Raw genomic sequence first — 22,174 nt, forward strand, 5'->3', positions numbered from 1 at the left:
TAGTGTTAGGGTGAGGGCTAGGGTGAGGGTGAGGGTTAGTGTTATGCTTAGTGTTAGTGTTAGGGTGAGTGGAAGTGTTAGAGTGAGGGTTAGGGTTACGGTGAGTGTTAGGGTAAGGCTTAGGCTTAGGCTTAGGCTTAGGCTGAGTGTGAGGTTGAGGTTGAGGGTTAGGGTTAGGGTTATGGTTAGGTTTACGGTTAGGGTGTTGGTTAGGATGAAGTTTAGGTTTAGGTTGAGGGTTAGTGTGAGGATGATGGTAAGGGTAAACGTGAGTTTCGGGCTGAGGGTGAGGGTTAAGATAAAGGTGAGGGTTAAGGTTAGGTTTAGGGTTAGGGCAAGGGTTAGGTTTAGGGTTAGGGTGAGGTTTAGATTGACGATTAGGGTTAGGGCTAGTGTGAGGTTTACGGTGAGAATGAGGGTTAGGGTTAGGGTGAGTGTGAGGGTTAGGACTAGGGTTTAGGTGAGGGCTAGGGTGAGGGTGAGGGTTAGTGTTATGCTTAGTGTTAGTGTTAGGGTGAGTGGAAGTGTTAGAGTGAGGGTTAGGGTTACGGTGAGGGTTATGGTTAGGGTTAGGGTTAGGGTTTGGGTTAGGTTTATTGTTAGGGTTAGGGTTACGATTACGGTTACGGTGAAAGTGAGGGTGAGGTTTAGGTTTAGTTATAGTGTTAGGGTTAGGGTGAGGGTTACGTTGAGGGTTGGGTTTAGGGTTAGTGTTAGTTTTAGATTTAGGGTGAGAGTTAGGGGGAGGTTGACGGTTAGGGTTAGGGTTAGGGTTAGGATTAGTGTTAGGGTGAGGATGAGTGTATGTGTTAGGGTTAGATTTAGGGTTAGGCTTAGGGTTAGACTGAGTGTGCAGTTCAGGGTGAGGGTAAGGGTTAAGGTGCGGGTTAGGTTTAGGTTTAGGTTGAGGGTTTGGATGAGGGTTAGGGTTACAGTGAGGGTGAGGTTTAGGGTTAGTGTGTGGGTTAGGGTTAGGATTAGGGTTAGGTTGAGGGTAGGTTTTAGGATTAGGGTTAGGTTTACGGTTAGGTTTAGGGTTAGGGTTTGGTTTAGGGTTAGGATTAGTGTTATTGTTAGGGTTACGTTTAGAGTTACTGTGAGGCTGATGGTGAGGGTGAGCGTTAGAGTTAGGTTTAGGGTGAGGTTTTGGGTTAGGGTTAGGATTAGTGCTAGGGTAAAGGTTAGGTTTATGGTTAGACTTAGGGTTGGGGGAGGGTTAGGATGAGTGTTAGGGTTAATGTTAATGTTAGGGTTAGGGTTAAGGTGAGGGTTAGGTTGAGGTTTAGGGTTAGGGTTAGGGAGAGGTTTAGGGTTAGGGTTAGGGTGAGGGTTGGGTTTAGGGTTAGAGTTAGGGTTAGGGTGAGGCTGAGGGTGAGGGTTAGGTTTAGGGTTAGTGTTAGAGTTAAGGATAGGGTGAGGATTAGGTTGAGGGTGAGGGATAGGCTTAGGGTTAGGATTTGGTTTAGGATAAGGATTAGGGTGAGTGTTAGGGTGAGGGTTAGGTTTAGGGATAGGGATAGGTTTAGGATTAGGGTTAGGGTGAGGGTGAGTGTGAGGGTTGGTTTAGGGTTAGTGTTAGGTTTTGGGTTAGGGTTAGTGTTAGTGTTATGGTGAGAGTTAGGGTTAGGTTTATTTTTAGGATTAGGCTTAGGTTTAGGCTAAGGGTGACAGTGGGGGTGAGGATTAGGTTTAGGGTTATGGTTAGGGGTAGGGATAAGGTTATTGTTAGTGTTATGGTTATGGTTAAGTTTGTGTTGAGGGTGATGCTGAGGGTGAGGGTTATGTTTAGGTTTAAGGTTAGGGTTAGGATTACGGTTAGGCTTAGGCTTAGGCTGAGGGTAATGGTGGGGGTGAGGATTAGAGTTAGGGTTAGGGTTATTTTTAGTGTTATGGTTAGGGTTAAGTTTGCGGTGAGGGTGAGGCTGAGGGTGAGGGTTATGTTTAGGGTTAGGGTTAAATTTAGACTTAGTGTTATTGTTAGGGTAAGGGTTAGAGTTATGGTGAGTTTGAGGGTGAAGGTGAGGGTTAGGTTTAGGGTGAGGTGTAGGGTGAGGTTTAGGGTTAGTGTTAGGGTTAGGGTGAGGGTGAGGTTTAGGGTTAAACTTAGGGTTAGGGTTAAGGTTAGGGTGAGGTTTACGGCTAGGGTTAGTGTTAGGGTTAGAGTGAGGGAAAGGGTTAGGTTCAGGTTTAGGGATAGGGTTAGGTTTAGGAGTAGGCTTAGGGTGAGTGTGAGTGTGAGGGCTAGGGTGAGGGTTAGGTTTAGGGTTAGGGTGAGAGATAGGACGAGAGTTAGGGTGAGAGTTAGGACTGTTAGGTTGAGGGTTGGTTGAGGATGATGATAAAGGTAAAGGTGAGGTTTCGGCTGAGAGAGAGGGTTTCGTTAAGGGTGAGTGATAGGGTTAGGTTTAGGGTTAGGATAAGGGTTAGGGTTAAGGTTAGGGTAAGGGTTAAATTGAGGATTAGGTTTAGGGTTAGTGTGAGGTTTAAGGTGACGATGAGGGTTAGGGTTAGGGTGAGGGTGAGGGTTAGAATTAGCGTTTGGGTGAGGGCTAGGGTGAGGGTGAGGGTGAGGGTTAGGGTTTTGGTTAGGCTGAGGTTTAGGGTTTGGGTTAGTGTTAGAGTTACGTTTACAGTGAATTGTGAGGTTTAGGTGTAGTGTAAGGGTTATGGTTATGGTTAGGGTTAGAGATAGGGTGAGGTTTTAGATTAGGATGAGGGTTAGTGTTAGTGTGAGGGCGAGTGTTAGTGTTAGGGTTAGTGTTACGGTGAGGGTAAGCGTTTTGGTGAGGCTTAGGGTTAGGGTGAGGGTTTTGGTTAGGGTGAAGGTTAGGGTTAGGGTTAGGGTTAGGGTGTGGTTGAGTTTTAGGGTTAGATATAGGGTTAGAGGGAGGGTTAGGGTGAGGGTGAGTGTTAGGGTTAGTGTGAGGGTGAGGTTTAGGTTGAGGGTTAGGGTTAGGGTTAGGGTTAGGGTTAGTGTGACGGATAGTGTTAGGTTGAGGGTAAGTGTTATTGTGAGGGTTAGGGTTAGGTTGAGTGTGATGGTTAGGATGAGGGTTAGTATTAGGGTTAGTGTTATTGTTAGGGTTAGGTTTAGGGTTACGTTTACAGTGAGGGTGAGTGTTAGGGTTAGGGATAGGTTGAGGTTTAGGTTTTGGGTTAGAGTTAGATTTAGGTTTAGGGTAAGTGTTAGGGTGAAGGTTAGTTTGAGGGTTAGCGTTAGGGTTAGTGTTAGGGTTAGGGTCAGGGTGAGATTTAGGGGGAACGTTAGGGTTAGTGATAGGGTTAGGATTAGGGTTAGGGTGAGGGTGAGTGTGTATGTTACGGTTAGGTTTAGTGTTAGGCTTAGGGTGTGGGTGAGGGTGAGGTTGAAAGTGAGGGATAGGGTTAGGGTGAGGGTTAAGGGTAGGGTTAGGGGGAGGGTTAGGATGAGGGTTAGGATTAGGATTAGGGTTAGGGTGAGGGCTAGGGTGAGAGTGAGGTTTAGGGTTAGGTTTAGGGTGAGGGTTAGGGTTAGGGTGAGAGTTAGGGTTCGTGTTAAGTTTAGGGTGAGGGTGAGGGTTAGTGTAAGACTTAGGGTGCGGTTGAGGGTTAGGTTTAGGGTTAGTGTTAGGGTGAGGTTTAGGATGAGGGTTAGGGTTAGGATTAGGGTTAGGGTGAGGGCTAGGATGAAGGTGAGATTTAGGGTTAGGTTTAGGGTGAGGTTTAGGGTTAGGGTTAGGGTGAGGTTTAGGGTTAGAGTTAGGGTTAGGGTGAGGTTGATTGTGAGGTTTAGCGTTAGGGTTTGTGTTGGAGTTAGTGTTATGGTGAGGGTGAGGGTTAGGCTCAGCATTAGGATTAGGATTAGGATAAGGGGTAAGGTGAGTGTGAGGGTTAGGGTTAGGGTTAAGCATAGGGTTAGGCTGAGGATGAGGGTGAGGTTTAGGGTTCGGGTTAGGGTGAGGGTTAGGGTTAGGGTTAGGGTAAGAGTTAGGGTTCGGGTTAAGTTTAGGGTTAGGATGAAGGTTAGGGATAGGTTGAGGGTTAGTGTTAGGGTTAGGGTTAAGTTGAGCGTTAGGGTTAGGGTTAGTGTTATTGTTAGGGTTATGGTTAGATTTTCGGTGAGGGTGAGGGTGAGGGTTAGGGTTAGGGTTAGGGTGAGGTGTAGGTTTAGGGTTAGGATTAGGATTAGGATGAGGGTGAGATTTAGGGTTAGATTTAGGGTTAGGGGGAGGGTTAGTTCTTGGGTTAGGTTTAGGGTTAGTGTTAGGGTTAAGGTTAGGGTGAGGGTTAGGTTGAGGATAAGGGTTAGAGTTAGGGTTAGTTTTAGGATTAGGGTTAGGGTGAGGGTGAGTGTGAGGGTTAGGGTTAGGGTTCGGCTTAGGCTTAGGGTTAGGCTGAGGGTGAGGGTGGGGTTGAGGATTAAGGTTAGGATGATGGTTAGGGTTAGGGTTAGGTTAAGTGTTAGGATGAGGGTTAGGGTTAGGATTAGGGTTAGGGTGAGGGCTAGGGTGAGGGTGAGGGTTAGGATAAGGGTTAGGCTTAGGCTTAGGGCTAGGCTGAGCATAAGGTTGATGATGAGGTTTAGGGTTAGGGTGATGTTTTGGTTTTCGGTTAGGGTGAGGGTTAGGATGAGGTTTAGGGTTAGGGGGAGTGTTAGGGTGAGTATGATGGTAAGGGTAATGGTGAGATTTAGGCTGAGGCTGAGGATTAAAATAAGGGTGAGTGTTAGGGTTAGGTTTAGGGTTAGGGTAAGGTTTAGGGTTAGGGTTAGGGTGAGGGTTAAATTGAGGATTAGGGTTAAGGTTAGTGTGAGGTTTAGGGTGAGGATTAGGGTTAGGGTTAGGGTGAGCATGAGGGATAGAATTAGGGTTAAGGTGAGTGCTAGGGTGAGGGTGAGGGTTAGGGTTAGTGTTAGGGTTAGGGTAAGTGTTAGGATGAGGGTGAGGGTTAGTGTTAGTGTGAGGGTGAGTGTTTGGTTTAAGGTTAGTTTAAGAGTGAGGGGAAGTGTAATGGTGATGGTTAGGGTTAGGGTGAGGTTAGTTTTTAATTTGAGGCTTAGGGTTAGTGCTAGTGTGAGGGTGAGGGTGAGGTTTATGGTTAGATTTTGGGTTAGGGGAGGGTTAGGGTGAGGTTTAGTGTTATGGTTATTGTTAGGGTTAGGGTGAAGGTGAGGTTTAGGTTGAGGTTTAGGATTAGGGTTAGGGTTAGTGTGAGGGTTTGTGTTAGGATTAGGGTTATGCTTAAGATTAGGCTGAGGGTGAGGGTGAGGGTGAATGTTAGAGTTAGGGTGAGGGTTAGGGTTAGGGTTATGGGGAGGTTTAGGATGAGGGTTAGGGTTAGGATTAGGGTTAGGGTGAGGGCTAGGGTGAGGGTGAGGTTTAGATTTAGGGTTCAGGTGAAGGTGAGGTTCAGGGTTAGAGTTAGGTTTACATTGAGGCTGATTGTGAGGGTTAGGGATAGGGTTGGTGTTAAAGTTAGGGTTAGGGTGAGGATTAGGTTGAGGGTGAGGGTTAGGCATAGAGTTAATATTCGAATTATGGTAAGGTTTAGGGTGAGTGTGAGGTTTAGGGTTATGGTTAGGCTTATGGTTATGTTGAGGGTAAGGGGGAGGGTTAGTGTTAGGGTAAGTGTTAGGGTTAGGTTTAGTTTGAGAGTTAGGGTTCGGGTTAAGTTTAGGGTTAGCGTGAGGCTTAGGGTTAGACTTACGGTGAGCATGAGGGTTAGCTTTAGGTTGAGGGTTAGAGTTAGGTTTACGGTTAGGGTGAGGGTTAGGGTAAGGGTTAGCCTGAGGGTTAGGATGAGGATTAGGGTTAGGATTAGGGTTAGGGTGAGGGCTAGGGTGAGGGTGAGGTTTAGGGTTAGTGTTATTTTGAGGTTTAGGGTTAGGGTTAGGGTAAGGGTAAGGGTTTGAATGAGGGTTAGTGTTATACTGAGGGTGAGGGTTAGGGTTCGGGTGAGGGTTAGGGTTAGGATTAGGCTTAGGGTGAGGGTGAGTTTTAGGATTAGGTTTAGGGTTAGGTTTAGGTTTAGGTTTAGGGTTAGGATTAGTGTTATTGTTATGGTTGTGGTTTCATTCATGCTGAAGGTAAGGGTGAGGGTGAGGGTTAGGGTGAGGGTTAGGGTATGGATTAGGGTTAGGGTTAGGATTAGGGTTAGGGTGAGGGGGAGGTTTAGCGTTAGATTTAGAGTTAGGGGGAGGGTTAGTTCTTGGGTTAGTGTTAGTGTTAGGGTTAGGGTTAAGGTTAGGGTGAGGGTTAGATTGAGGTTAAGGTTTAGGTTTAGGATGAGGGTTAGGTTGAGGGTGAGTGTGAGGGTTAGAGTTAGGGTTAGGTTGAGGCTGATTTTGAGGGTTAGGGTTCGTGTTAGATTTAGTGTTAGAATGAGGGTTAGGGTGAGTGTGAGGCTTAGGCTTAGGGTTAGGATTGAGATTAGGATAAGGATTAGGGTTATTGTGAGCTTTAGTGTTAGGCTTAGGGTTAGGGTGAGGGTGAGGGTTAGGGTGAGGGTTAGGGTGAGGGTTAGGCTTAGGGTTAGGGTGAGAGTTAGGGTTCAGGTGAAGTTTAGAGTTTGGATGAGGAGTAGGGTTAGGGTTATGGTGAGTGTGAGGGCTAGGATTAGGTTGAGGGTTAGGGTTAGGTTTAGGGTTAGGGTGTGGGTTTGTGTTAGGTTTAGTGTGAGGGTTAGGGTTAGGGTGAGGGTTTGGATGAGGGTTAAGGTTATGGTGAGGGTGAGGGTTAGTGTTATAGTTAGGATTAGAGTTAGGGTGAGGGTGAGTGTAAGGATTAGGGTTATGGTTATGGTTAGGGTTAGGTTTAGGGTTAGGATTAGTGTTATTGTTAGGGTTAGAGTTAGAGTTCAAGTGAGGGTGAGGGTGAGGGTTAGGGTTCGGGTTAGGGTGAGGTTTGGTTAGGGGTAGAATTAGGGCTAGGGTGAGGATGAGGTTTATGGTTAGATTTAGGGTTAGGGGGAGGGTTAGTTCGTGGGTTAGGGTTAGAGTTAGAGTTAGGTTTAAGGTTACGGTGATGGTTAGGTTGAGGTTAAGGTTTAGGGGTAGGGTTAGGTTTCTGATTAGGTTTAGGGTGAGGATGAGTGTGAGTGTTAGGCTTAGGGTTAGGCCTCGGCTTATGTTTAGGCTGAGGTTGAGTGTGGGCGTGAGGATTAGGGTTAGGGTGATGGTTAAGTTTAAGGTTAGGGTGACGGTTAAGATGAGGGTTACGGTTAGGATTAGGGTTAGGGTGAGGGCTAGGGAGAGGGTGAGGGTTAGGGTAAGGGTTAGGCTTAGGCTTAGGGTTAGGCTGAGTTTGAGTTTGAGGGTGAGGATTAGGGTTAGGGTGATGTTTAGGTTTATGGTTAGGGTAAGGTTTAGGATAAGGTTTAGGGTTAGGGGGAGGTTTAGGGTGAGGATGATCATAAGGGTAAAGGTGAGGTTTAGGCTGAGGGTGAGGGTTAGGATAAGATTGTGGGTTAGGGTTAAGTTTAGGGTTAGGGGAAGGGTTAGGGTTAGGGTTAGGGTGAGGGCTAGACTGAGGTTTAGGTTTAGGGTTAGTGTGATGTAGGGAGCCGAGGCGAGACTCCGCCCACTCCCTTGCAGTTTTGAGGATTACCACTCCAGACGGTGCTTGGCGGGACGCCTGGGCTGTGCGCGTGCGCGAGCCCGGTAGTGTCCCCAGCCAATCCCATGACACCTGGTGACGGTAAAAGGCAGGCGACCAACAATAGAAAAGACCCGTGTTCGAATTCCCTATATAAGCGGCTGTATTTCGGGTGCACGCTCTCTCGCGCCCAAGCTCTCCTACAACTAAAAGGCTCTCCAATAAAGCGTGATCTGAGAAGACTCCTGGAGTGGTGGTCGTTTTTCCTCGCTGGTCGAGTAGGCGGTCACTACAGTGTGAGGTTTAGGGTGAGGATGAGGGTTAGGGTTAGGGTGAGGGTGAGGGTTAGAATTAGGGTTAGGGTGAGGGCTAGGGTGAGGGTGAGGTTTTGGGTTAGGGTGTGGCTTAGGATTAGGGTGAGGGTTAGGGTTAGTGTGAGGGTTAGTGTTAGGGTTAGTGTTAGTGTTAGGGTGAGGGTAAGTGTTAGGGTAAGGGTTAGGGTTAGGGTGAGGGTTATGGTTAGGGTGAGGGTTATTGTTAGGTTTGTTGTTAGGGTTAGGGTTACTTTATCGATGAGGGTGACGGTTAGTGTTAGGGGGAGAGGGAGGCTTATTATTAGAGTTAGGCTTAGGGTGAGGCTGAGGGTGAGGTTTAGGGTTGGGGTTAGTGTTAGGTTTAGGTTTAGTGTGAGGGTTAGGGTTAGGGTCTGGCTTAGGCTTAGGCTTAGCCTTAGCCTTAGGCTGAGCCTGAGGGTGAGGGTTAGGGTTAGGGTGAGGGCTAGGGTTAGGGTTAGAGTGAGGGTTTGGATAAGTTTTAGGGTTAGGATTAGTGTTAGGGTGAGGGCTAGGCTGAGGGTTAATGTGAGGGTTAGGTTTAGGGATAGGTTTAAGTTTAGGATTAGGGTTAGGGTGAGGGTGATTGTGAGGGGTAGGGTTAGGGTTAGGCTTAGGGTTAGGGTGAGAGTAAGGGTTAGGTTTTGGGTTAGGGTGAGGGTGAGGCTGAGGATTAGGGTTTGGTTCAGGTTTTGGGTTAGGGTTAGGGTTAGGTTTAAGGTGATGGTTAGGGTTAGGGTTAGGGTTAGGCTTAGGGTTAGGCTGAGGGTGAGGGTGTGGGATAGGGTTAAGGTTTGGGTTAGGGTGAGGGTGAGGCTGTGGATTAGGGTTACGTTTAGGGTTAGGGTTAGGGTTAGGGTTATGCTTAGGCTTAGGGTTAGGGTTACCGTGAGGTTTAGGTTTAGATATAGGGTTAGGCAAGGGTTAGGAATAGGGTTATTGTTAGGGTTAGGGTGAGGGTGAGGTTTAGGTTGAGGTTTAGGGTTAGGGTTAGTGTTAGGGTTACTGTGAGGGTTAGTGTTTTGGTTAGGGTTAGTGTTAGTGTGAGGGTAAGTGTTAAGGTGAGGGTTTTGTTTAGGGTGAGGGTTATGGTTAGGGTGAGGGTTAGGATTAGCTTTAGGGTTATTGTTAGGGTTAGGTTTAGGGTTACGGTTACAGTGAGGGTGAGTGTGAGGGTTAGGGTTAAGTTTAAGGTGATGTTTAGTGTTTGGGTTAGGGTTAGAGTGAGGGTTAGGGTGAGGGTGAGGTTTAGGGGTAGAGTTAGGGTTAGGGTGAGGGTTAGGTTGAGGTTTAGGGTTAGGGTTAGTGTTAGAATTAGGGTTAGGGTGAGGCTGAGTGTGAGGGTTAGTGTTAGGGTTAGTGTTAGGGTTAGGGTGAGAGTTAGGGTGAGGGTGAGGTTTAGGCCTAGGGTTAAGATTAGGATTAGGTTTATGGTTAGGGTGAGTGTGATGGTTAGGGTTAGGGTTTGGGTTAGCTTTAGGTTTCGGCTGAGGGTGAGGTTGAGTTTTAGGTTTAGGGTGAGGGTTAGGGTTAGGGTTAGGGTAAGTTTTAGTGTTAGGTTTAGGGTTAGGATGATGGTGAGGTTTAGGGGTAGAGTTAGGATTAGGGTGAGGTTGAGTATGAGTGTTAGGGTTAGGGTTAATGTTAGGCTTAGGTTTAGGCTGAGGGTGAGGGTGAGTTTTTGGGTTAAGTTTAGGATGAGGTTTAGGTTTTGCCTTAAGGTTAGAATTAGTGTTATGGTGAGATTTAGTTTTAGGGTTATAGTTAGGGTCAGTGTTAGGGTTAGGGTTAGGGTGAGTGTTAGGGTTAGGGTTAGGCTTAGGCTTAGTCCGAACAAGAGGGTGAGGGTTAGGGTTAGGGTTAGGGTGGGGTTTATGGGTAGGGTTAGGGTTAAGGTTAGGGTGAGGGTTATGGTTAGGATTATGGTTAGGGTGAGGGCTAGGGTGAGGTTGAGGGTTAGGGTTAAGTTTAGGCTTAGGCTTAGGGTTAGTCTGAGGGTGAGGTTGAGGGTGAGGGATAGGTTTAGGGTAATGCTTAGGGTTACGGTTAGGGTGAGGGTAAGGATGAGGGTTAGGGTTAGGGTGAGGGTTAGAATGAGGGTGATGGTAAGTGTAAACGTGAGGATTAGGCTGCGGATTAGGGTTAAGATAAGGGTGAGTGTAAGTGTTAGGGTGAGGGTAAGTGTTAGGGTGAGGGTTAGGGTTAGGGTGAGTTTTATGGTTAGGGTGAGGGTTAGAGTTAGGGTTACGGTTATTGTTAGGGTTTGGATTAGGGTTACCCTTACAGTGAGTGTGAGTGTAAGGGTTAGGTTTAGGGTGAGGTTATGGTTAGGGTTATGGTTAGAATTTGGGTTAGGTTTAGGGTTAGGGTTAGGGTGAAGGCTAGGGTGAGGATGAGTGTTAGGGTTAGGGTTAGATTTAGGGTTAGAATTAGGTTTAGGGTGAGGGTGAGTGTGTGGTTTAGGGTTAGGGTTAGGGTTAGGCTTAGGGTTAGACTAAGGGTGAGGTTAGGGGTGACTGTTAGGGCTAGAGTGAGGGTTAGGTTTAGGGTTAGGGTGAGGGGTAGGATGAGGATTAAGGTTAGGATTAGGGTTAGGGTGAAGACTAGGGTGAGGGTGAGGTTGAGGGTCAGGGTTAGGGTTACCATGAGTGTCAGGTTTAGGTTTAGAGTTAGGGTTAGGGTGAGGGATAGGTTAAGGTTTAGGGTTAGGATTAGAGTTAGGGTTAGGGTGAGGGTGAGGGCTAGTTTTAGGATGAGGGTTAGGTTTAGGGTAAGGGTTAGGGTTAGGGTTACGGTGGGGTCGGGGTTAGGGTTAGTTTGAGGGTTAGAATTAGGTTTAGGGTTAGGTTGAGGGTTAGGGTTAGGATTAGGGTGAGGGTTTGGATGGGGTTTAAGGTTGCAATTAGTTTTAGGGTGAGTCCTAGGGTGAAGGTGAGGGTTATTGTTAGGGTTAGGGTGAGGTTTAGGGTTAGGTTTAGGGTTAGGTTTACAGTGATGGTGAGGGTTAGGGTTAGGTTTAGAGTTACAGTGAGGGTGAGGGTAAGGATCAGGGTTAGTGTGAGGTTTAGGGTTAGGGTTATGGTTAGGGTGAGGGTGAGGTTTAGGGTTAGAGTTAGGGTTAGGGGGAGGGTTAGGGTGAGCTTTAGAGTTAGGGTTAGTGTTAGGGTTAGGGTTATCGTCATTAGGGTTAGGGTGATTGTTAGTGTGAGGGTGATGGTAAGGTTAAAAGTTATTGTTAGGCTGAGGGTGAGGGTTATGGTAAGTGTGAGGGTTAGGGTTAGGGTGAGGTTGAGGGTTAGGGTTAGCATGATGGTTAGGATTAGTGTGAGGGTTAGTGTTAAGGTGATTGTTAGTGTTAGGGTGAGGGTAAGTGTTAGGGTGAGGGTTAGGGTTAGGGTTATTGTTAGGGTTAGGGTTAGGTTTACGGTTAAGTTGAGGGTGAGGGTGAGGGTGAGGTTTAGGGTTAGGATGAGGTTCAGGTTTAGGGTTAGGGGTAGAGTTAGGGTTAGGGTGTTGTTTAGGGTTTGAGTTAGGATTAGTGTTATTGTTGGGGTTAGGGTGATGTTTAGGGTTAGTGTTAGGATTTGGCTCAGGCTTAGGCTTAGGGTGAGCATGAGGGTGAGGGTTAGGGTTAGGGTTAGGGTGGGGTTTACGGTTAGGGTTAGGGTGAAGGTGAGGTTGAGAGTTGGATATAGGGTTAGGGGGAGGGTTAGGGGGAGGGTTAGGGTTAGTGTTAGGGTGAGGGTAAGTGTTAGGGTGTGGGTTAGGAATAGGGTTAAGGTTATTCTTAGGGTTAGGTTTAGGGTATTGTTACCTTGAGGATGAGGATGAGGGTTAGGGTTAGGGTTAGGGTGAGGTTTAGAGTTTGGGTTAGTGTTAGAGTTAGTTTTAGGGTGAGGGTGAGGTTTAGGTTAGTGTTAGGTTTAGGGTGAGGGTTAGGTTGAGGGTTAGGGTTAGTGTTCCTTTTTAGGTTCGTGTTAGTGTTAGGGTTAAGGTGAGGGTTAGGGTGAGGGTTTGTCTTAGTGTTAGGGTGGGGTTTTGGGTTAGGTTTAAGTTTAATATTAGGTAGAGGGTGAGGGTGACTGTGAGTGTTAGGGATAGTGTGAGGGTGAGGTTTTGGGTTAGAGTTAGCGTTAGGGTGAGGGTTAGTGTGAGGGTTAGGGTTAGGGTAAGTTTTACAGTTAGGGTTAGGGTGAGGGTGAGTGTGAGGGTCAGTGTTAGTCTTAGGCTTAGGCTTAGGCTTAGGCCGAGCATGAGTGTGAGGGTCAGGTTTAGGGTTAGCATTACGGTTAGGGTGAGGGTTAGAGTGAATATGAGGGTTAGGGTTAGCGTTAGGGTGAGTTTTAGGTTTAGGGTTAGGGTTATGCTGAGGGTGAGAGTTATGGTTAGGGTTAGGGTTAGGGTGAGAGTTAGGGGGAGGGTTAGGGTTAGGGTGAGGGTTAGGGTTAGTGTAAGTGTGAGGATTAGGATGAGGGTTAGGTTTAGGATTAGGGTTAAGGTGAGGGCTAGGGTGAGGTTGAGGTTTAGGGTTAGGGTTAGGGTGAGGTTTAGGTTTAGGGTGAGGGTAAGTGTGTGTTAGGGATAGGTTTAGGGTTAGGCTTAGGCTTAGGCTGAGGGTGGGGTTGAGGGTGAGGATTAGGGTTAGGGTGAGGGTTAGGGTTAGGATTAGGGTGATGTTTAGTGTTAGTGTTAGGGTTAGAGTTAGGGTTAGGGTGAGGTTGAGGTTTAGGGGTAGGTTTAGGTTTAGGGTGAGGTTTAGCGTTAGTATTAGGGTTAGGGTGAGGGCTAGGGTGAGGGTTACGGTGAGGGTTAGGTTTAGGGGTACTGATAGGTGTACGGGTAGGATTAGGGTTAGGGTGAGGGTTCGGGTGAGTGTGATGGTAAGCCTAAAGGTGAGGATTAGGCTGAGGCTGAGGGTTAAGATAAGGGTGAGTGTAAGTGTAAGGGTGAGGGTTAGGGTTAGGGTGAGTGTTATGGTTAGGGTGAGGGTTAGAGTTAGGGTTATGGTTATTGTTAGGGTTAGTGTTAGGGTTACCCTTACAGTGAGGGTGAGGGATAGGGTTAGGTTTAGGGTGAGGTTTAGGGTTAGGTTTAGGGTGAGGTTTAGGGTTAGGTTTAGGGTTAGAATTTGGGTTAGGGTTAGGATTAGGGTTAGGGTGAAGGCTAGGGTGAGGGTGAGTGTTAGGGTTAGGGTTAGGGTTTGGGTTCGGATTTTTGTTAGGGTGAGTGTGAGTGTGTGGGTTCGGGTTAGTTTTAGGGTTAGGCTTAGGCTTAGGCTAAGGGTGAGGTTGAGGGTGAGGTTTAGGGTTAGGGTGAGGGTTCGGTTTATGGTTAGGGTTCGGGTTACTATGAGGGTTAAGGTTAGGATTATGGTTAGGTTGAAGGGTAGGGTGAGGGTGATGTTTAGGGTTAGGGTTACCGTTAAGGTGAGGGTCAGGTTTAGGGTTAGAGTTATGGTTAGGGTGAGGGATAGGGTGAGGTTTAGGGTTAGGATTAATGTTAGGGTTAGGGTGACGGTGAGGGTTAGGGTTTGGATGAGTGTTAGGTTTAGGGTGAGGGTTAGGTTTAGGGTTACGTTGGTGTCTGTGTTAGGGTTAGGTTGAGGGTTAGAATTAGGTTTAGGGTTAGGTTTAGAGTTAGGGTGAGGTTTAGGGTTAGATATAGGGTTAGGGGAGGGTTAGGGTAAGGGTTAGGAATAGGGTTAGTGTAAGGGATTGGGTGAGGGTGAGGGTTAGGTTGAGGTTTATGGTTAGGGTTAGTGTGAGGGTTAGTATAAGGGTGAGGGTAAGTGTTAGGGTGAGGGTTTGGGTTAGGGTGAGGGTTATGGTTAGGGTGAGGGTTAGCATTAGCTTTAGGGTTATTGTTAGGGTTAGGTTTAGGGTTACGGTTACTGTGAGGGTTAGGGTTAGGGTTAGGGTTAGGGTGAGGTTAATTTTTTGGATTAGGGTTAGAGTGAGGGTTAGGGTAAGTGTGAGGTTTAGGGATAGAGTTAGGGTTAGGGTGAGGGTTAGGTTTAGGTTTAGGGTTAGGGTTAGTGTTAGTGTTAGGGTTAGGGTGAGATTTAGGTGGTTGTTAGTGTCAGGATTAGGGTTAGGGTTAGCATTATGGTTAGGGTGTGGGTGAGGTTTAGTTTTAGAATTAGGGTTAGGGTAAGGCTGAGTGTGAAGGTTAGTTTTAGGGTTAGTGTTAGGGATAGGGTGAGGGTTAGGATGAGGGTGAGGGTTAGAGCTAGGGTTAGGATTAGGATTAGGGTTAGAATTAGGGTGAGTGTGAGTGTTAGCATTAGTGTTAGGGTTAGCCTTAGGTTTAGGCTGAGGGTGAGGGTGAGGGTGTGGGTTAGGTTTAGGGTGAGGGTTAGCGTTAGGGTTAGTGTGAGGTTTAGTGTTAGGTTTAGAGTTAGGTTGAGTGTTAGGTTTAGGGTGAGGGTGAGTGTGAGGGTTAGGGTTAGGGTTAATATTCGGCTTAGGTTTAGGCTGAGGGTGAGGGTGAGTGTTAGGGTTAGGGTTAGGGTGAGGTTTAGGTTTAGGGTTATGGTTAGAATTAGTGTTAGGGTGAGAGGGAGGTTTAGGGTTAGATTTAGGGTTAATGTTAGGGTTGGGGTTAGGGTGAGGGTTTGGGTTATGGTTAGGCTCAGGCTTAGGCTTAGTCCGAGCATGAGGGTGAGGTTTAGGGTTAGGGTGAGGGTGATGGTTCAGGTTAGGGTTAGTGTTATTGATAGGTTTAGGTTTAGAGTTACCGTGAGGGTGAGGGTGCGGGTCACTGTTAGGGTTAGGGTTATGGTGGGGTTTACGGGTAGGGTTAGGGTTAGGGTTAGGGTGAGAGTTAGGGTGAGTGTTCGGGTGAGTGTGATGGTAAGCCTAAAGGTGATGATTAGGCTGAGGCTGAGGGTTAAGATAAGGGTGAGTGTAAGTGTTAGGGTTAGGGTTAGGGTGAGGGTTTGGATGAGGGTTAGGGTTACAATTAGGTTTAGGGTGATTGCTAGGGTGAGAGTGAGGGTTATTGTTAGGGTTAGGGTGAGGTTTAGGATTAGTGTTAGGGTTAGGGTTAGAGTTACAGTGAGGGTGAGGGTGAGTGTAATGATCAGGGTTAGGGTGAGGTTTAGGGTTAGGGTAATGGTTAGGGTGAGGGTGAGGTTTAGGGTTAGAGTTAGGGTTAGGTGGAGGGTTAGGGTGAGCCTTAGTGTTAGGGTTAGCGTGAGGATGAGGGTGAGGGTGAGGGTTAGGGTGAGGTTTAGGGTTTCAGTTAGGGTTACAGTTTTGTTTAGGGTGAGGGTGAGGGTTAGGATTTAAGGTGAGGGTGAGTGTGAGGGTTAGGGTTATGGTTCCCGTTAGGATTAGAGTTAGAGTGAAGGTGAGGTTGAGGGTTAGGTTTTGGGTGATATTTGGGGTTAGGGTTAGATTGAGATTTAGGTTTAGGGTTAGGCTTAGGCTTAGGTTAAGGGTGTGGCCTAGGGTTAGGCTTAGGGCTAGGGGTAGGATTAGGGTTAGGGTGAGGGTTAGGGTTATTGTTAGTGTTATGGTTTGGGTTAAGTTTGCTGTGAATATGAGGCTGAGGGTGAGGGTTATGGTTATGGTTAGGGTTAGGGTTAGTGTTAGGGTGAGGGTTAGGGTTAGGGTGAGGGTGAGGGTTAGATTGAGGATTAGTGTTAGGGTTAGTGTGAGGTTTAGGGTGAGGGTTAGTGTTATGGTTAGGATTATTGTTAGGGTGAGGGTGTGTGTTAGGATTAGGTTTAGGGTTAGGGTTAGGGTTAGGTTTAGGTTTAGGATTAGTGTTATTGTTAGGGTTCGAGTTAGAGTTAAAGTGAGAGTGAGGGTTAGGGTTAGGGTTAGGTTTAGGGTTGCTATTAGGACAACTTTTAGGGTTAGGGTTAGGGTTAGGGTGAGGGCTAGGCTGAGGGTTAATGTGAGGGTTAGGTTTAGGGATAGGGTTAGGTTTATGATTATGGGAAGGGTGAGGGTGAGTGTGAGGGTTAAGTTTAGGGTTAGGCTTAGGGTTAGGGTGAGGGTTAGGGTTACGGTTTGGGTTAGGGTGAGGGTGAGGCTGAGGATTAGGATTTGTTTCAGGGTTAGAGTTAAGGTTAGGGTTAGGGTTAAGGTGATGGTTAGGGTTAGGGTGAGGGTTAGGCTTAGGGTTAGGCTGAGGGTGAGGGTTTGGGTTAGGATTAGGGTTTGGGTTAGGGTGAGGGAGAGGCTGAGGTTAGGGTTAGGATTAGGATTAGTATTAGGGTTAGGTTGAGTGTGAGGGTTAGTGTTAGGGATAGGGTTAGGCTTAGGTTTAGGCTGAGAGTGAGGGTGAGTGTTAGGATTAGTGTGAGGGTTAGGTTTAGGGTTAGGGTGAGAATTAGGGTTCGGTTAAGTTTAGGGTTAGGGTGAGTGTTATGGTAAGGGTTACAGTGAGGGTGAGGGTTAGGGTTAGGTTGAGGGTTAGGACGAGGGTGAGGGTGCGGATGAAGTTTAGGGTTATTGTTAGGGTGCGGGTTAGGATGAGTGTTAGGGTTAGGATTAGGTTTGGGTAAGGGCTAGGGTGAGGGTGAGGTTTAGGGTTAGGGTTAGGGTAAGGCTGAGGTTTAGGGTTAGAGTTAGGGTTATGGTGATTCTGAGGGTGAGGGTTAGGTTTGGGGTTAGTGTTAGAGTTAGGGTTGCAGTGAGGGTTAGGGTGAGGGTGAGGGTTAGGCTTAGTGTTAGGATTAGGATTAGTGTAAGGGTTAGGGTGAGTGTGAGGGTTATGGTTATTTTTAGGCTTAGGATTAGGGTTAGGCTGAGGGTGATGTTTAGGGTTAGGGTGAGGGTTAGTATTAGGGTTAAGTTGAGAGTTAGGGTTCGGGTTAAGTGTATGGTTATGGAGAGGGTTAGGGTTAGTTTTATTGTTAGGGTTAGGTTATTGTTAGCGTTAGTGTGAGGGTGAGGGTTAGGTTGAGGGTTATTGTTAGGGTGAGGTTAACTGTTAGGGTGAGAGTTTGGTTTAGGGTGAGGGTTATGGTTAGGGTGAGGTTTAGGATTAGGGTTATGGTTATTGTTAGGATTAGGTTTATGGTTAAGGTTATGGTGAGGTTGAGGTTTAGGGTAAAGGTTAGGGTGAGGTTTAGGGTTTAGTTTAGGGTTACAGTTAGGGTTACAGTTAGGTTTAGGTTGAGGGTGAGGTTTAGGGTTAGAGTTATGGTTAGGGTGAGGGTTAGATTGAGGGTTAGGGTTAGTGTTAGGTTTAGGGTTAGGGTAAGAGTTAGGGTGAGGGTTAGGTTAGGGTGAAGGTTTGGGTTAGGGTTAGTGTTATTTTTAGGGTTAGGTTTAGAATTACGGTGAGTGTGAGGGTTAGGGTTAGGTTTAGGGTTAGGGTTAGGATTACGGTTAGGGTGAGGTTGAGGTTTAGGTTAGATTTAGGGTTAGTTGGAGGTTTAGGTCGAGGGTTAGCGTTAGGGTTAGTTTTAGGGTTAAGGTTAGGGTGAGGGTTAGGTTGATGTTTAGGGTTATGCTTTGGGTTAGTTTTAGGAGTATGGTGAGTGTGAGTGTGAGGGTGAGGGTTAGGGTTAGTCTTAGGCTTAGGCTTAAGGTTAGGCTGAGGGTGAGGGTGGTGGTGAAGATTAGGTTTAGGGTGATGGTTAGGGTTGGGGCTAGGGTGAGGGTTAGGGTTAGGGTTAGAGTGAGCTTTAGGGTTAGGGGTTGGGTTAGGGTTAGAGTTACGGTGAGGGTGAGGGTGCGGGTGAGTGTGAGGGTTAGGTTTAGTTTTAGGTTTAAGGTTAGGGTGAGGGCTAGGGTGAAATTGAGGTTTAGGGTTAGGTTGAGGGTAAGGTTTAGTGTTGGGGTTAGTGTTAGGGTTAGGGTGAGTGTGAGGTTTAGGTTTAGAGTTAGGGTTAAGGTGAGGCTGAGGGTGAGGGTTAGGGTTAGGGTTAGGTTCACTGTTAAGTTTAGGGTTAGGGTGAGGGTTAGCGTGAGTTTTAGGGTTTGGGTTAGGATTAAGCTTAGGGTTAGGGTTAGGGTGAATGTGAGGGTTAGGGTTTGGGTTAGGCTTAGGCTTAGGATTAGGCTGAGGGTGAGGGTGGGTGTGAGAAATAGGTTTTGGGTGATGGTTAGCGTTAGGGTTAGGGTGAGGTTTAGGATGAGGGTTAGGGTTAGGATTTGGTTTAGTTTAGGGCTAGGGTGAAGGTGAGGGTTAGGGTTAGGGATAGGGTTAGATTTAGGATTAAGGGTAGGATGAAGTTGAGGGTGAGGGTTAGGGTTAGGGTTAGGCTTAGGCTTAGGTTTAGGCTGAGGGTGAGGTTGAGAGTTAGGGTTAAGGTGAGGGTTAGGGTTAGGGTTAGGATGAGGGTTAGTATGTGGTATAGGGTTAGGATTCGGTTTAGGTTGAGGTCTAGGGTGAGGGTTACGTTTAGGGTTAGGTAAAGGGTGAGGTTTAGGGTTCGGGTTAGGTTTTGGTTTAGGGTGAGGGTTAGGTTTAGGTTATGGTGAGGGTGAGGGTTAGGGTTAGGTTGAGGGTTATGGTTAGGGTTAGGTTGAGGTTTAGGTTTAGGTTTAGGATGAGTGTTAGGATGAGGCTTATATGGTTTGGATTAGGGTTAGGGTGCGGGCTAGGGTGAGGATGAGGGTTAGGGTTAGGGATAGGCTTAGGCTTAGGGTTAGGCTGATGGTGCGGGTGGAGGTGAGAAATAGGTTTTGGGTGGTGGTTAGGGTTAGGGTTAGGGTGAGGGTTAGAGTTAGGATTAGGTTTAGGGTTAGGGCTAGGGTGAGGGTGAGGGTTATTGTTAGGGTTAGGCTTAGGCTTAGTGTTAGGCTGAGTGTTAGGGTAAGGGTGAGGGTTAATGTTTGGGTGATGGATAGGGTTAGGGTTAGGGTGAGTGTTAGCATGAGGGTTAGGGTTAGGGTGAGGGTTAGGGTGAGGGTGACAGTGAAGGTTAAGGTATGGATGAGTGTTAGTGTTAGGGTGAGGTTTAAAGCTACGGTGAGGGTTAGGGTGAGGGTGAGGGTAAGGGTTAGGTTTATGGTGAGGGTTAGGGTTAGAGGTAGGGCGAGGTGTAGGGTTAGAGTTAAGGTTAGGGGTAGTGTGAGGGTCAGGATTAGGGTTAGGGTTAGGGTTAGGGTTAGGGTTAGGTTTGGGGTTAGTGTTAGTGTTTTGGTTAGGATTAGGCTTACGGTTAGGGTTTGGGTTACAGTGAGGGTTAGGGTTAGGGTTAGGGTTAGGCTTCGGATTAGGCTGAGGGTGAGGTTGGTGGTGACGAGTAGGTAAGGGTTAGGGTTAGGGTTAGGTTTGGGTGAGGGTTAGTGTTAGGGTTAGGGTGAGGGTGAGGGTTAGATTGAGGATTAGTGTTAGGGTTAGTGTGAGGTTTACTGTAAGGATCAGTGTTAGGGTTAGGGATAGGGCTAGGGTTAGGTTGAGGTTTAGGGTTAGTTTTAGGGTGAGGGTTAGGGTTATGGTGATGGTTAGGGTTAGTGTGAGGCTTAGTGTTCGGTTTGCAGTTAGTGTTAAGGTGAGGGTAACTGTTAGAGTGAGGGTTAGGTTTAGTGTGAGGGTAATGGTTAGGGTGAGGGTTAGGGTTATCATTAGGAAATTTGTTAGGATTATGGTTTGGGTTACTGTTACTGTGAGGGTGAGTGTTAGGGTTAGGGTTAGGATTAGTATTAGGGTTAGTGTTAGGGTGAGGGTAAGTGTTAGGGTGAGGGTTAGGGTTAGGGTGAAGGTTAGGGTTAGTGTCAGGCTTAGTGTTCGGGTTACGGTTAGTGTTAAGGTGAGGGTAGTTGTTAGGGTGAGGGTTAGGTTTAGGGTGAGGGTAATGTTTAGGGTGAGGGTTAGGGTGAATGTTAGGGTTTTTGTTAGGATTATGGTTTGGGTTACTGTTACTGTGAGGGTGAGTGTTAGCGATAGAGTTAGGATTAGTATTAGGGTTAGTGTTAGGGTGAGGGTAAGTGTTAGGGTGAGGGTTAAGGTGAGGGTGAGGGTTATGGTTAGGGTGAGGGTCAGGGTTAGGGTTAGGGTTACATTGAGCGTGAGGGTTAGGGTTAAGTTGAGGGTTAGGTTTAGGGTTAGCGTTAGGGTGAGTTTAGGGTTAGGCTTAGTGTGAGGGTTAGTGTTAGGGTTAGGGTTAGTGGTAGGTGAGGGTAAGTGTTAGTGTGAGGTTTAGGGTTAGGGTGAGGATTATGGTTAGGGTGAGGGTCAGGGTTATTGTTAGGGTTAGGATTAGGTTTAGAGTTAGGGTTAGGGTGAGGATAAGATTTAGGGTTAGAGTTAGGATTAGGTTTACGATTAGGGTTAGGGTGAGGGCTGGGGTGAAGGTGAGAATTAGGGTTAGTGATAGGGTAACGCTTAGGGTTAGGGTTACGGTTAGGGTGAGGGTTAGGATGAGGGTTAGGCTTATGGTGAGGGTGAGGGTTAGGGTTAGGTTGAGGTTTAGGGTTAGGATTAGGGTTAGGGTGAGGTTGAGTGTTAGCATTAGGGTTAGGGTTAGGGTTAGGGTTAGGTTTAGGGTTAGGATTACTGTTATTGTTAGGGTTAGGGTTAGAGTTATGTTGAGAGTGATGGTGAGGGTGAGGATTAGGGTTAGAGTTAGGGTTAGGTTTAGGGTTAGGTTTAGTGTTAGGGTGAGGGTGAGGTTTATGGTTAGATTTAAGTTTAGTTGGAGGGTTAGGTCTAGGGTTAGGATTAGGGCAAGTGTTAGGGTGAAGGTTAGTTTCAGGGTTAGGTTGAGGTTTAGGGTTTGGGATAGTGTGAATTTTAGGGTGAGGATGAGGGTTAGGGTTAGGGCGAGGTCTAGGGAAAGGGTGAGGTTTAGGGTTAGTGTTAGGGTGAGGTTTATGGTTAGGGTGATGTTTAGGGTTAGTGTGAGGTTTACTGTTAGGGTTAGGGTTAGTGTTAGGGTGAGGGTAAGTGTTAGGGTGAGGGTTAGGGTTAGGTTTAGGGTTACGGTTAGAGTGTGGGTTAGGGTTAGGGTTATGGTTATTGTTAGCATTAGGGTTAGGGTTAAGGTTATGGTGAGGGTGAGTTTGAGGGTTAGGGTTAGGGCTAGGATGAGGTTTAGGGTTAGGTTTAGGGTGAGGGTTAGGGTGAGGTTTAGTGTTAGATTTAGGGTTAGGGATATCCTTAAGGTGAGGGTTAGGTTGAGGTTGAGTGTTAGGGTTAGGGTTAGGAGTAGGATTAGGGTTAGTGTTAGGGTGAGTGTGAGGTTTAGGGTTAGGATTAGGGATAGGCTTAGGGTTAGGCTGAGGTTGAGGGTGAGGTTTAGTGTTAGGGTGAAGTTTAGGGTTAGGGTTATTCTTAGGATTAGCCTGAGGGTGAGGGTGTGGGTTAGGGTTAAGATTAGTGTTAGGTTGAGGTTTAGGGTTTGGGTTAGGGTTAGGGTGAGGTTGAGGTTTAGGTTTAGAGTTAGGGTTAGGGTGAGATTTAGGTTGAGAATTAGGGTCAGGGTTAGTTTTAGGTTTAGGGGTAGAGTGAGAGTTAGGGGGAGGGTTAGGGTTAGGGTTAGTATTAGGGATAGGATTTGGGTTAGAGTGAGGGTGAGTGTGTGTGTTAGGTTTAGGTTTAGGGTTTGGCTGAGGGTGAGGTTGATGTTGATGTTTAGTGTTAGCGGGAGGTTTAGGATGAGGGTTAGGGTTAGGATTAGAGTTACAGTAAGGGGTAGGGTGTGTGTGAGGGTGAGGTTTAAGGTTAGGGTTAGGGTTAGGGTGAGGTTTAGTGTTAGGGTTAGGGTTAGAGTTAGGGTTAAGGTGAGGGTGAGGTTTAGGGGTACAGTTAGGGTTAGGGTGCGGGTTAGCTTGGGGGTGATGGTAAGGGTAAATTTGAGGGTTAGGCTGAGGGCGATGTTTATGGTAAGGGTTAGGGTTAGGGTTAGGGTGAGGGTTAGTGTTAGCTTTAGGGTGAGGGTGAGGGTTAGATTGAGGATTAGTGTTAGGGTGATGGTGAGGGTTAGTGTGAGGATTAGTGTTAGGGTTAGTGTTGGTGTTAGGGTGAAGGTAAGTGTTAGGGTGAGGATTAGTGTTAAGGTGAGTGTTATGGTTAGGGTGAGGGTTAGGATTATTTTTAGCATTAGGGTTAGGGTTACGGTTATGATGAGGGTGAGGGTGAGGCTTAGGTTTAGGACTATGATGAGGTTTAGTTATAAGGTTAGGGTTAGGGTCAGGGTGAGGTTTAGTGTTAGAGTTAGGGTTAGGATGAGACAGAGGGTGAGAGTTAGGTTTAGAATTAATGTTAGGGTTAGGCTTAATGTGAGGGTTAGGTTGAGGGTGAGGGTAGAGTTAGGGTTAGGAGTAGGATTAGGGTTAGGCTTTGGGTGAGTGTGAGGGTTAGGTT

The sequence above is a fragment of the Dipodomys merriami genome, unplaced genomic scaffold (genome assembly GCF_024711535.1).
Source record: "Dipodomys merriami isolate MVZ:Mamm:240054 unplaced genomic scaffold, mDipMer1.0.p SCAF_77, whole genome shotgun sequence".
NCBI classification, from domain to species: Eukaryota; Metazoa; Chordata; class Mammalia; order Rodentia; family Heteromyidae; genus Dipodomys; species Dipodomys merriami.